Source organism: Macrobrachium nipponense, chromosome 6, assembly GCF_015104395.2.
Source record: "Macrobrachium nipponense isolate FS-2020 chromosome 6, ASM1510439v2, whole genome shotgun sequence".
Lineage (NCBI taxonomy): Eukaryota > Metazoa > Arthropoda > Malacostraca > Decapoda > Palaemonidae > Macrobrachium > Macrobrachium nipponense.
Window position 1 is genome coordinate 72,377,416 of NC_061108.1, and position 12,500 is coordinate 72,389,915.

General features: G+C 36.1%; 1 protein-coding gene across 1 annotated transcript in view; it reads left to right on the forward strand.

Moving 5' to 3' along the window:
- Nucleotides 1-12,500, forward strand: part of LOC135216557 (protein-L-histidine N-pros-methyltransferase-like) — a 635,050-nt gene that overhangs the window by 20,648 nt on the left and 601,902 nt on the right. The gene's annotated exons all lie outside the window — the stretch shown is intronic.

Genomic DNA, 12,500 nt, shown 5'->3' on the forward strand with positions numbered 1-12,500 from the left:
TTTTCAGAGGGAAGCTGCTGCCCTTTCTCAGCTTATTTGTAATAAAGGGTCTGATCTAAACAGAAAGAGAATCTGGGTTTTATGGTCAACTCTTCCAAGATCCCCTTTCTCTTGTCACTATTGGATATTTTTTCTCTCTCCTGTAACGAAGGGTATTTGGTGTCAAAATGGGTAATGATTTACCTGGTGTTCAGACTAGTCGTTTTGACGTCACGGGGTTCTGATGATGGAGGCAACAGCTGCCAAATAGGAGATATCACAGATGCTAAATATTTTACGTTTAGTCCGCAACTTTATCCTTTTATGATCACTTGCGATAGGGGTATATTTTAAATATCACTTTCCCTCGGGATATATCGGAACTGTATTGTTAAAATGCATAACTATATTTCATCACGTCGTATGTTTTTCGTTTTTTTTTTTTATTAAATAGGATTAAATAATACAAACACCGAAATCGATACCTGTTATCGACTGGATAGTAAGCATACAGCCTTCTAAAATAGTTTGAATTGGTAACTTATTTAACAACAATCCATTTACGGATGTTTACAAGATTACTCTGTAATGTTACATATGTTTAGGTTAAATATACTGTTTTTTATATGCTATTGTCTTATTTATAAATGGTACTTTTAAAAATACAATTTTTCTCCTCACGCTGTATACTTGTAGTGTTTTCCTGCGACATCTGTGTACTAGCTAGTACACAGATGTAGCAGGGGAAGTACCAATTAAACATGCTGAGTTGATAGAGTGGAAAAAATTCGTTTCTAAAACATGGGTATTTTTATAATAATGTTTTTCGGTTTATTTTTTGTATTTGCTGATGACGATTTTTTCTAAAGAAGGCAGGGAAAATAAGGAAATCTAGAGTAGTATACGTCATTCATTGCTAATCAAGCTGAAATTGTGTAAATTTGCCACTGAAAGATAAAGCTAACAAATTCGTAGGTTAATTAATTTGTTATTAAACGGCAAACACAAATTGTACTCTTTCAGATGCAATGCTAACAAGAAGTTAGGGTCTATCTCTGAAATAAAACCGGCGTCGTTAGGAGATTTGAAGTGCCGTAAATGGCTTATAAACGTCCGTTCGTAGTTTTATTAAGTGACTTAGATCAAGTCCAAACTTATGTGATTAAATTTTGCATTCACGTCATTGACGTCAACAGATTATTACATCCCAGGAGCAGATTGTCAAATTGTGCCGACAAATTATAGCTCTGTAAGCAATTATTAAGTTGTGTAAATCAGTTATAAATTTAGGAGATACATCATTAACGGTTACGAGAGTGAATGATAAAGTTGTGTGGATGGATCGTTAAGAAACAGTTAAGAGAAGATAATGTATCAAGAAATGATACAGAGATTAACAGATATGTGGAGTGATATATACTAAACCTTTCTGGCACACAGTATTCACAGATACTTTACTTTTTAACATTGAGGATTTTTCATTTAAGAAAAAAAAAAATAGTATACATAACCATGGATTTATAAGCACGCACTGTTTATGCAAACCCCGCTTGATTCTGAGAGGTTAGAAGGAATGAATACATTTCATGCTCGGAGTCTTTCGTAATTAAAATCGTGAGGAGGAAATCGATTCCTTTACCAAGATAATGAGGAAATTATTCGTGGTCCGGAACACGATTTTTGGTGGAAGTAACGAATAAAAAAAAGAAAATGAACCGGTGGAGAATGATTCAAATGATTTGGAATCTTATTAGTGTCTCTCTCTCTCTCTCTCTCTCTCTCTCTCTCTCTCTCTCTCTCTCTCTCTCTCTCTCTCTCTCTCTCTCCCCTTGAATAAATGTCGAAAATAAAAGGAAAGTTATTTAAATCGATAAAGATGACCAGATTAGTTAAAAATGGAAGGTGTTTAGCATATACTTAAGGGAAACAAAAGGAAAAGAGCTTTTGATAATGGTGTGCCTGACTGACTAGAGAGCAAGTGTCTGAATTTGATTGCTGTTGAATAAAACATTTTGAATGCTGATCTCACCCAGACAACGGATACATTAAATTTGCCTTCCTCTTATTTTACACGTATTTGGTATCTACTATTTTGCCTTTTATTTTTTCAGAAGAGATTAAAACGTCTGTGCAAGGAATGCCGAACGATGGTCACCCGGGAATAGTATGGGTGACAACATTTTCAGCTTTATTTAATTAGTTTATCCCTTCTTGATTCCAGATTTTTAACTCCGTTTCTTTCCTTATTCATCCTGCATAGTTGACTGACCAATATATTGGTCAGTTAATCACTGCTAAATATTCTGGGCAATTTCTTAAGACAAAATGGAATTAGCAATTTACGTATAAAATACCTGATCATTTATTAGGTCCTCGGAGAATGAGTCGATCAGAAGCTTATAATGATATTTTCTTGAAATTTCCTCGTTAAAACACCGTGAATCGTAATTCATTCCGTCCTTTCTCTGGGAATCTCTTTTGCATTCATTATTCTTGAATGTTCTCCTTGGTTCGTCAAGCTGGCTGGCGTCTTGTGAAGTCCATACACTATTTATGTATGAGTTCCTCATTAGACGAGTGGGCTATGTGCTGACCTACCGATTCGGTGAAGGAATTTGTTTCTGGTGATTAGAAATTCATTTCTCGATATAATGTGGTTCGGATCCCACAATAAGCTGTAGGTTCCGTTGCTAGGTAACCAATTGGGTCCTACCACGTAAAAATATCTAATCATTCGGATCTGCATAGGAGAGCTCAGTGGTCTGGTTAAACCAAGATATTCGTCTACAAATGTACTATAACCTCCGGTGTTTGATAGTTGTGATTTCGGCTGAAGATAGTTTTATGATATGATTTTTCGGTGCCTGACTCATTATGAACTGTTCTAAATGAGAAAGAAATAAAACATGAATAAAAGGCGGGAAAACAATAGAACGAGCGAAATTGCATTCTTTTATTTGATGAAATTCGTGAGTTTGGTCGGTAATGATCGCAAGACTTCTTCTTTCACACCATCAAAAACATATAATAGAATTGCTGTAGCAAAGACAAGACCTCGTGGGAAAGTCAAGTTTCATATGCAAACACAGTCAGGCCTCAATTTCAAAGAGAACAACGCCATTAGAGGATTTCTGGCGAGTGAAAAATGAATGACATCGAAGGTAATTAGTGAAATGTTGCGATTGTTACTCTCCTTTTCACCCTCAATCCAACCAGGTTCACATGACCCCAACTGCAGCATATGACTCTGTGTGTAGTTAGATTTCATATTAATGCCCTGTTTATATGCAGACATTACACTGGTGCCGTTTTTTATGTTCAGTTTTATAGCGCATAAACCAGGCACAGAGAGAGAGAGAGAGAGAGAGAGAGAGAGAGAGAGAGAGAGAGAGAGAAGACAAATACGTACATGCCATAATTAAATATAAAATGATCTTCTCCAACGGTTTGCGATATTTTCCATCTGTTTTTTGAGCTTGTTAATGATGTCCGGAAACCTTTCTCCGTTATTTTATGATTAAACCACCTAATGATCCCTGGGAGTATCCTTAAGGACCTCTATTCTTACATCCTCTCCAAAGGGTATAAAAGAACTTTTAAAAGAAAGAAAGAAAAAAAGGCTCCTTGAATTAGTTTCTCTTCGCCGGAATTGTCATTTGTAGGAAAAGTCAATATTTGCATCTGATTATCATAATTAATTGGATTCTTTGGCCTGAAGCCGGCGGTTTCTGTGATTAAATGTTAATTCGGCCGAATTGCGGTATGATGATGATGGACTCGCGTCTCTTATTCAATGACTTTTACAAGCTTCGACCAATTACGGATTCTTCCAGTTCCCGTCTCTTTTATGGCTTTATGGAGTTTCTAATGGGTTGTTAACTGGCTAATGGTCTATCAAACGAGTGGGCAGAGATACGAACGCGCGTGCGCGCATGCAAAAGAGACCGAGCTGCGACTTGGCAATTAAAATACAAAAATTACTCGCTAATATTTATCCCTACGACGAGCTAAGTTTAACGACCCACTCAGGTCGGAAGGACAAGCGACAAAGGGCGATCTTGCCATGTCATCTGCGATACCGAACACGCTAACGTTGCCAGTCCATGTTTTGACTTTGATACGCTTATTAATTAACCTTTTTCTTTCTTTTTGTTTCGTTAGTAAACTCCAGTTATGCGAAAACTCTACCAAAATCCCTTATCTAAGGCTGCACTGAAACTGTATGGTGGCTAAATGAATTATACTTCCTGAGCACCCTTGTTTTATTTTTATTTTTTATCTCGCCGTAAATATCTTTGTGTTTTTCCAATCACAAGAGATTAAGAATAGATTGTAGCAACTACCAAAGTCAATATTGACTAAGCACTTATTCAGAATATGTTGCATGGCTTACGGAGCTGATTAAAAGCCTTTTGTAATTAACAATTTATAGTCCAATGCATTAATAAATTGGTCTCGTGCTTCAAGGTGCTCTCTACTCTGATATCAAAACACTTGTTAATGACTTTTACGATAAGAGAGAGAAAGAAAAAGATAGAGCGGAAAAAATGCTTAGATGATTACTTTTATTCTAATAAACGTTGCTTTGAAGTTAATTTTTTCGTCATTTTCAACATACTTCTTGTTTGCGACTAATTCTGGAGGAAAAAGAATCAGTATTAATTCTTTGGAAATAAACAAAAAATTAGGGAGAGTTAGTTATTAACAAAAGATATATGTATATTTGGATTAGAATTATCACCGCCAAGGAAATCAGAGATGAACTCCCATAACGTAATAAGGATGTCACCGTTTCATGAGAACAAGTAAATGCAAAACAGCCACTCGGTTTTAACTCACACTCTTACCTGTGCTGATTCTTACTGCTGGCTCTTGAAGACTGGACTCAAACGCTCCTTTTTAACTCGTGAACTTGATCATGATGAACCCTCACGAGTTTTATCTTGGCTAAGACAACATTGAGGTTGAGATTAGATTTACCTTTGAACAAGAAATAGAAATTAACCGTAATGGCACAACTTCTCTCTAAGAATTAACTAAATTTTCACGAGCATACACAGGAAAATACAACTGCTTATTATGGAGAGAGAGACGTTTGGAATTCATTTTAAAGGGGCATTTAAGGATGGTTTTGTGGATTTGGAGGGGCGTAAGTTATTTCCGTTCACCTCCAGAAGAGATTTGTCTTCAGCCGAAAGAGCAACAACTGCTGGTGCTTTCAAGGACACTTCTTTCTTGATGACGATGATGCATTTCTGCAGTGGACATCAAGTTGTTTTTGAATATATGGTGTCAACATCGAGGACACCATACGCAGAGGAAAATCTATGAGGGTCGCAACTGGATGCTTGGGTTTAAACTGGACAGTATGCTACTTGATTCATGAACTGGTATAACAATGGAATTTTTATCTAAGTTCCTCCCCATGATATTATAAGGGTAAAAGAACGTCCCTCGGTTCAACACGTGCGAGAAGGATTCTCTAAATAATGCACTAGATCTGCTTTTCTCAGCGGAAAAAGGTCACAAAAGTTGCAGGAGAAGGTCCACTTAAAGAGACTGCGTCTGGAATTAGCCTGGGAATGTATGGTGGCTGGTGGACACGTTTGTTTCTTGAAAATATTATCAAGGGCCAATTATGCAGCTGCTGTAAAGCTGAGATACAAATGGAGATAGAAATATGCGAAATATGAATATTATAAGAAATAAAATGAACCTCTATTTATATATATATATATATATATATATATCTATATATATATATATATATATATATATATATATATATATATATATATATATATATATATATATATATATATATATTATATATATATATATATAAATGTGTGTGTGTATGTGTGTATTTACGTCTATAATAAACATACATACATACACACACATATATATATATATATCATTCACTTAGTTCAAAAATCAACTTTTTCCTCGTAAAATATCTGGAAAGTCTGGAAAGGCTACAAGGATGGAAGTTCTCCTTTCCTTCATCGGAAGATGTATCTCAGATGGCAGTGCTTCAATCGTCTATTAACGTTAAAAGGCGTTCCAGTTTACCAACCCTTTCCTTTGTTTGTATGCCAAATAGTATAGCATACCCAAAGCATCTGCCTACACGGTAAAATGTCATAAATGTAGGTTACAACTTAAACACACCTATTACAAACAGCTTAGATACAAGTAAACAACTTGCTGGTAGCATTTATTTGACGTTTTGCACTTGCTGTCGTTGACTTGTTGCCAACCGGTTTGTGATCTGTATTCGCTGAGTTTCCTTTGTCCACCTATGGCACACTTGAATGTAGTGTGGACGTTCCTTCACAGTCCTACAGTATATCGTTATACCAGTATCCCACCATCGCTTTTATCTCAAGAGGTTACAAAGGATCAGGAATCTTGCGTATTAAGGAGAGATTTGCTATTTATAACGCCCATTGAAGATTTGTTAGTGCCCAGGTCTCTCTCTCTCTCTCTCTCTCTCTCTCTCTCTCTCTCTGAGGTTTTGATAGGTATTGAAAGTCGGTCAGGAGTCTGCTAAAGACTCTTTCTCGTGCCACAGGTCTTAAGATACTTACAAGGTAAAAAAACTAAAAGAAATTAAAAAGATAGAAAATTCGTTTCAAAATTCCACTGAGCTGACATTCTGAATATATTTTTATACACTATAATTGGTCTTTTCATATGTATAGACATGTCCGAACCATTTTTTTCACGTAATAATACACATTTTACATGTTTCCTTCAGCTCAAGGCATTTTTGTTAGAATATTTTTTATGGTGCCACGTGTAACCTTTCTATTTATCTTATAGTATGAGTAAGAGTTTGGTATTTCCTTAAAATTTACAGTACCAGTGTTCATTATCTTCTATCCATCATTACCTAGATATATATGTATATATTATATATATTAATATATATATATATATATATGTATTCTTTATATATTATATTATATTATATTATATTATCTAATATATATGATATATTATTTATATATAATTATATAATTATATAATTCTCTATATATATATATATATTCTATCATAATAATTAATATTATAATTATCTTTCTTAATATTATTATTTAGGTTATAAGTATAGTTATATATCATATATATTAATATATATATTATATATTATTATTATATATCATATTAATATATATATTAATTATATATAATTATCTTAGGTTATAGTATAGTTATTTATAATCATATTCGTTTTGGCAATTTTTTCACGATCCTTTTAAACAATGTTGCCGTTCTCTGTATAGTAATAGTAATCTCTCTCTCTCTCTCTCTCTCTCTCTCTCTCTCTCTCTCTCTCTCACAGATGAGATATTCAATCTCTTTCTCGACAGTATTTTTTTTATATCTTCCCACCATATTGTATGTTTATTAGGGTTGTGGCTTAATAGTCGCACTGAATAACTTTTCGCATTCTTTGTAATAATTTTTATTTATTTATTCATTTTTTTTTTTTTTTTTGCCTTTTAATAGTTTGCAAGTATTCGCACCCTGTGGCAGGGGTGAAAGGATAGTACCACCGTAGGTCCTGCGTGACGTAAAAGGCGACAGAAAGACAGAGGCTGCCTTGCAGTTTTACTCTTTTTAGTAAACGGTTAGGCCCGCCGCCAATAACTGTGGAAACTGCTGCCTTGCAGTCTTACTCTTTTAGTAAAAGGCTAGGTCCACTGCCAATATCTGTGGAAACTGCTGCCTTGCGGGTGGACTTTTTATTCAAAGGCGAGGCCCACCGAGAAATAACTGTGTTTGATGATAGCAAGGGCATGCAGTCGTAAAAACCCCTTTGCCAAACTATAAACCATGCCTGATGTTGTAAGGAAAGGCGCATCAGGCGACCGACCCCTTAATGTAGGGATAACGGTGGGAAAGAGGAAGAGTAGGCATGTACTCTATTTTAACCTTAAAGAACTTCCACTAGCTCACTTTAATTTTAGAGATTGTCTCACTTTGCCCATGAATAGCATTTCGCTTCAAGGAAACTGCTGTCTTTCAATTAAGTCGTATGATAATGGCATTATATAACCGAATCAGACTTGAGGAATTCGTCCTTGCGTGTCTTTTGGACGCCCTATGACTTTTGCTTTCTGCCTCCTTTTTCCTCATAGAATATTGTTCACTTGCTCATTTCACGCCTTTTAATTTCTGTGTTTTATATTTCCTGTAGCGTAAACATCTTATGCTCACTACTCCTGTGCTCATTTGTCCCCTGTTTATGTGTACTTGCATATTTACCTTTTCTTTGTATATCCCTGTATCCCCCTTAAACTTTCCCGTAGATTACAAACCTAATCATACCTCTCACAAGAAAAATATTCCCCCATTCCATTAACAAGAGGATAATCATGCCCTGCATAGACGCGTTTCGTAAGTTTCAAAAATTATTTGCCGATCTGTTTTGATGAAAATTTGATCTTGTTGTTCATAATAATTATCAAAAAAGCTTCGTCTTTTCGATTTGCTTGCTTGTTACTAAGGCATTCATGAATGGTTTTTTCCTGTAAAGCTGATGACTAGATATGACAGTATTTCCGTAGCTATATGGTTATATAATATCTTTACTCTCATTTATTTTTCCAGGAGGCTTTTCGTGAAAGACTGATCATTTTCTGTCTCATTTGTTGCTGTCAAGCTGTAACTTTAAAAAATGTATTGAAATTTTTCTTAAGCTTTCTCATTCTGCCTCTTTTGATAAAAATTTCAATACATTTTCATCAATTAAGTATTTCGAGCTTAAAGTTTTGCTTCAAAAGTTGATTTAATTATTCTTTTTTCGTCTTTTAATTTCATCCCTGTGTCGTTGAGCTTCCCAATCCCTGGTCCTCTCACGGATTATCGCCTGATTTCAAAGGCCACTGATCGTCATTAGAGCTAATTACATGCAATTAGCGATAGCATCTATGACACATTTAACCAATATCATATAACCTCTTAATGACCGTCTTTCGGAAAGGGTCTCGTATTCTCCCCTTAGTCTTCCTGTCTCTCGAACTCTAATTTAAGGATATTGCGCCTAGAAATAAGAAAGAGGGAGGAACATAATGACCCGGCCTAATTAGATGAAAATAGGTGTTGTGATTCCCAGATGTAATTAAGTTTCCGATGAAAACTACGATAAAGCGTTGATCCAATTAAAAGTGAATTGGGTGTAGAATTAATTGGTTGTTAATGTGATTCTTGTTACGGAATTCTGCTCTCAGATCTCGATAGCCTCTGACGAGGGTGGTTTGCAGTTTTGAGGGGAACGCGATTATTTATTTTTTATGCCAACTTATCCTGTCATATGTCAACTTAAAGGTGTAATTTTATTTGGAAGGGAACCTTTTATATAGAAGATTTTAGCCGTCATCGAGGTCGCTAACTTTGGTATGCTAAATCTACGTGAGACTTTTTAATGGTCTTTTTTCAACGGGGATCTGCTTGTGAATACTGCCTGGGGATGATATGGAATTGCAGAGGACGTTTACGTCGGAGATTAATATTACGTTCTAATCCGTATGATTTCCTTACTTTGCATAATTTACAGGAACAAGTGAATTTTGATTAAAATCTTATGTTGCACAGAGGTAAGACGCCTGTTGCAGAAAAATGTGTGCAGTTGAAACAAAATAACAAGTAGAAAAGTGTGTGGTATCTTCACTCTGGGACGAAAATAAAGCATCCAGGAAAAATAAATATGGAAAATTGTGGTATAAGATAATCCATTATCGTGATCTTTGCCTCCAACTGTTCCTCCTACTTGTCCTCCAACATCCCTCTCCCACAACCCCCTCCCCTCCACTTCTCCCTCCTACGTTTCTCTTGTCCTCAGGAGACATCTTGCGCACCAATAGTCACGGAGACGCCCATTTGATTGACAGGTGACAGTGCACTGGCGTCATTAAAGGGAACCGACTTTACGGGTCACCATTCAAACTTTCTACTTCTCCCCCCTGATCCCCCTCCCCCCTCTCAGCCTTCCCTCTCCCTTCCTCCTTTTCCCTTCATTTCGTGGCTTGATCTGTCGGTCTTTGCCCAATGTGAAATGATTCATTGGCGTTCACTAATAATCAGGGGTTATTCAGATGTTCTTTCCTTTATGATTTACATGCAAGATTCTTCCCTTTTGATTTATTTACCGGGTTATTTCGCATTATTCTGTCGTCAGTGGTAACGAAATACCCACCTATGATACCTGTTACATCACGACTAACAGTATGCCACTAAAGCAATTGCCAGTCACTGTAGAAAACTAATGTATAAAAGTACATCTGTGGTTGCGCATAATCTGATCGCATATTGTTTTTCTAAATGTTTCTGGTATGACACGCACACACACACGCATATATATATATATATATATATATATTAATATATATATAGTATATATATATATATATATATATATTATATTATTTATATATATATATATTTATATATATATATATCTATCTATACACTTTGTCACTTTTTGTTAGTTGTGTTAGTAATAGCCCACAATAACCGCTCTTCTTCTCAGTTTCTTCAGTCTTTTTTTTTCGTTTTCGTGACCAAAAAACGAATGTAAGAATGAAAGACATTCGATTTGGGCAGCGTGAAAACTTGGCCCCTCAACGTCATGCGGTTGCTCATGTTCTGCAAAGCGAGCAGCCCTCACTCACTGGCTCTTGGGGAGCAGGTCGTTAACGGAAGTTCTTTCGAGAGATCAAGGTCATGGGAAATGGCAGAAAGAGATCTTCAAGCAGGGGTCTAAACCAGTGGTGACCAGACTTTTGGACTCCGAGATCGACTCTAAAGACAAACTCTTTTACGATCTACCATACTACATAATCACATATTATTAGGTGGGAAGAAATTTTTCATATAGTGCCATAGTTCGATAAAACATGAGTACAATTGCCCCACTTATATATATATTATAGTATATATATATAATATATATATATATATATATATATATATATATATATATGCTTGTGTTTTTGTTTGTTTATATATAGGATTATGGAGGAACGGCGATCGACCAAACAAGTGGCCGCGATCGACTGGTACATCGCGATCGACTGTTTGGCCACATCTGGTCTAGACCGTTATTATTAGCATTATTAGTACAACGAAAACCACCTCTTCCAGAAATATTGTTTAAAAGACGAAGTGTCCGGGAAGAGGGCGACACTTAGACAAAAAGACAATTTTCTAGTATCTCTATATTGAAGGTCTGAATTATGTAACTGATACGTTTTAGGCTAGTCTTGTAATACACTATAGCGTTCTTTATTTTCTCAAAGGAAAGGAAGTGAATTGCTTCCCACCAACTACCCAAAGCATTTCATTCTCTTCCTACCTCAATTTTTGTGACATATATCCCCTCGTTCTTTAAAAAGTAGGTGTCACGTTCTCTTTTGTGATTATTCCCTCCCTTTATCCTTCTCTTTTCTTTCTCTGAGTTCTTCAGGACTGGGCAAGGAAAGGTCAGTAGACTATCTGCCTTATGAGCATTTCTCTATAGTTTGTAAGAGCAGTGACAAATAAAGTCTGTTATCATTTACTAAGAACACTTAAGGAGCGATGGTGCATTTGCAAAGAGACTTATTGAATGGAGTCATGATATTAAATAAGCTAAAGAAGAAAGTCCGAGTTTTATGAAATTCAGCCTCATTTCACACCCACTACCCCACAACTCATTCAATCGGATCTTGAATCGTTGGGTTCCCATTTCTGGGGAGAGATTATCTGTAAACGATAGCATTTGCATAGTGTTTCATCTTCTGTTTAGACCAACAGCTACACTACTTAAAATGACTAAAAACAATAATGTCCCCAGAACACTACTATTCAGAACATGAGCCAAGATAGCTAAAGAACTGCTGAAAACCCCATGGCTCCTAACTCACTTTGCTGGTTGCTTAGCAAACTGTGAATACGAGTAGGGCCATGAGCCTCCAGCACCGTAGTTAACGAAATATAATACTATGTATCAAATCGGTTGCTCACCCGGATTTCAGAAAAGTAGCCAGGAGGTTGCTTGTCCAGAAGTTCTGTGTGGCGTCACTTTTCATATGGATACTTGCGGGGTGGAACTCTCTCTCGCAATAAAAGATGGGCAAAACCCATCCTCATCTTGGAAGGATTCCGAAGACAATGATCTGGGCAAATATTCATTTGATAGAGCCAGAACTTGCTTTCTTATGCAATTATTTTCGTCTCACTTACATCATGACTAATTTGCAAAAATTTCGTCAGCCCTAATCACCTCACTTTTCCTTACTTTTCTTTTGTTACATGTAAATCTCTAATTATGTGTGCGTGTGTGTGTGTGTGTGTGTGTGTGTGTGAGAGAGAGAGAGAGAGAGAGAGAGAGAGAGAGAGAGAGAGAGAGAGAGAGAGAGAGAGAGAGATTAATTAACTGACTTTATATACAGCCTAAATCGCAAAAATGGTCCTCACCGCCGAGAGAGAGAGAGAGAGAGAGAGAGAGAGAGAGAGAAGAGAGAGAGAGA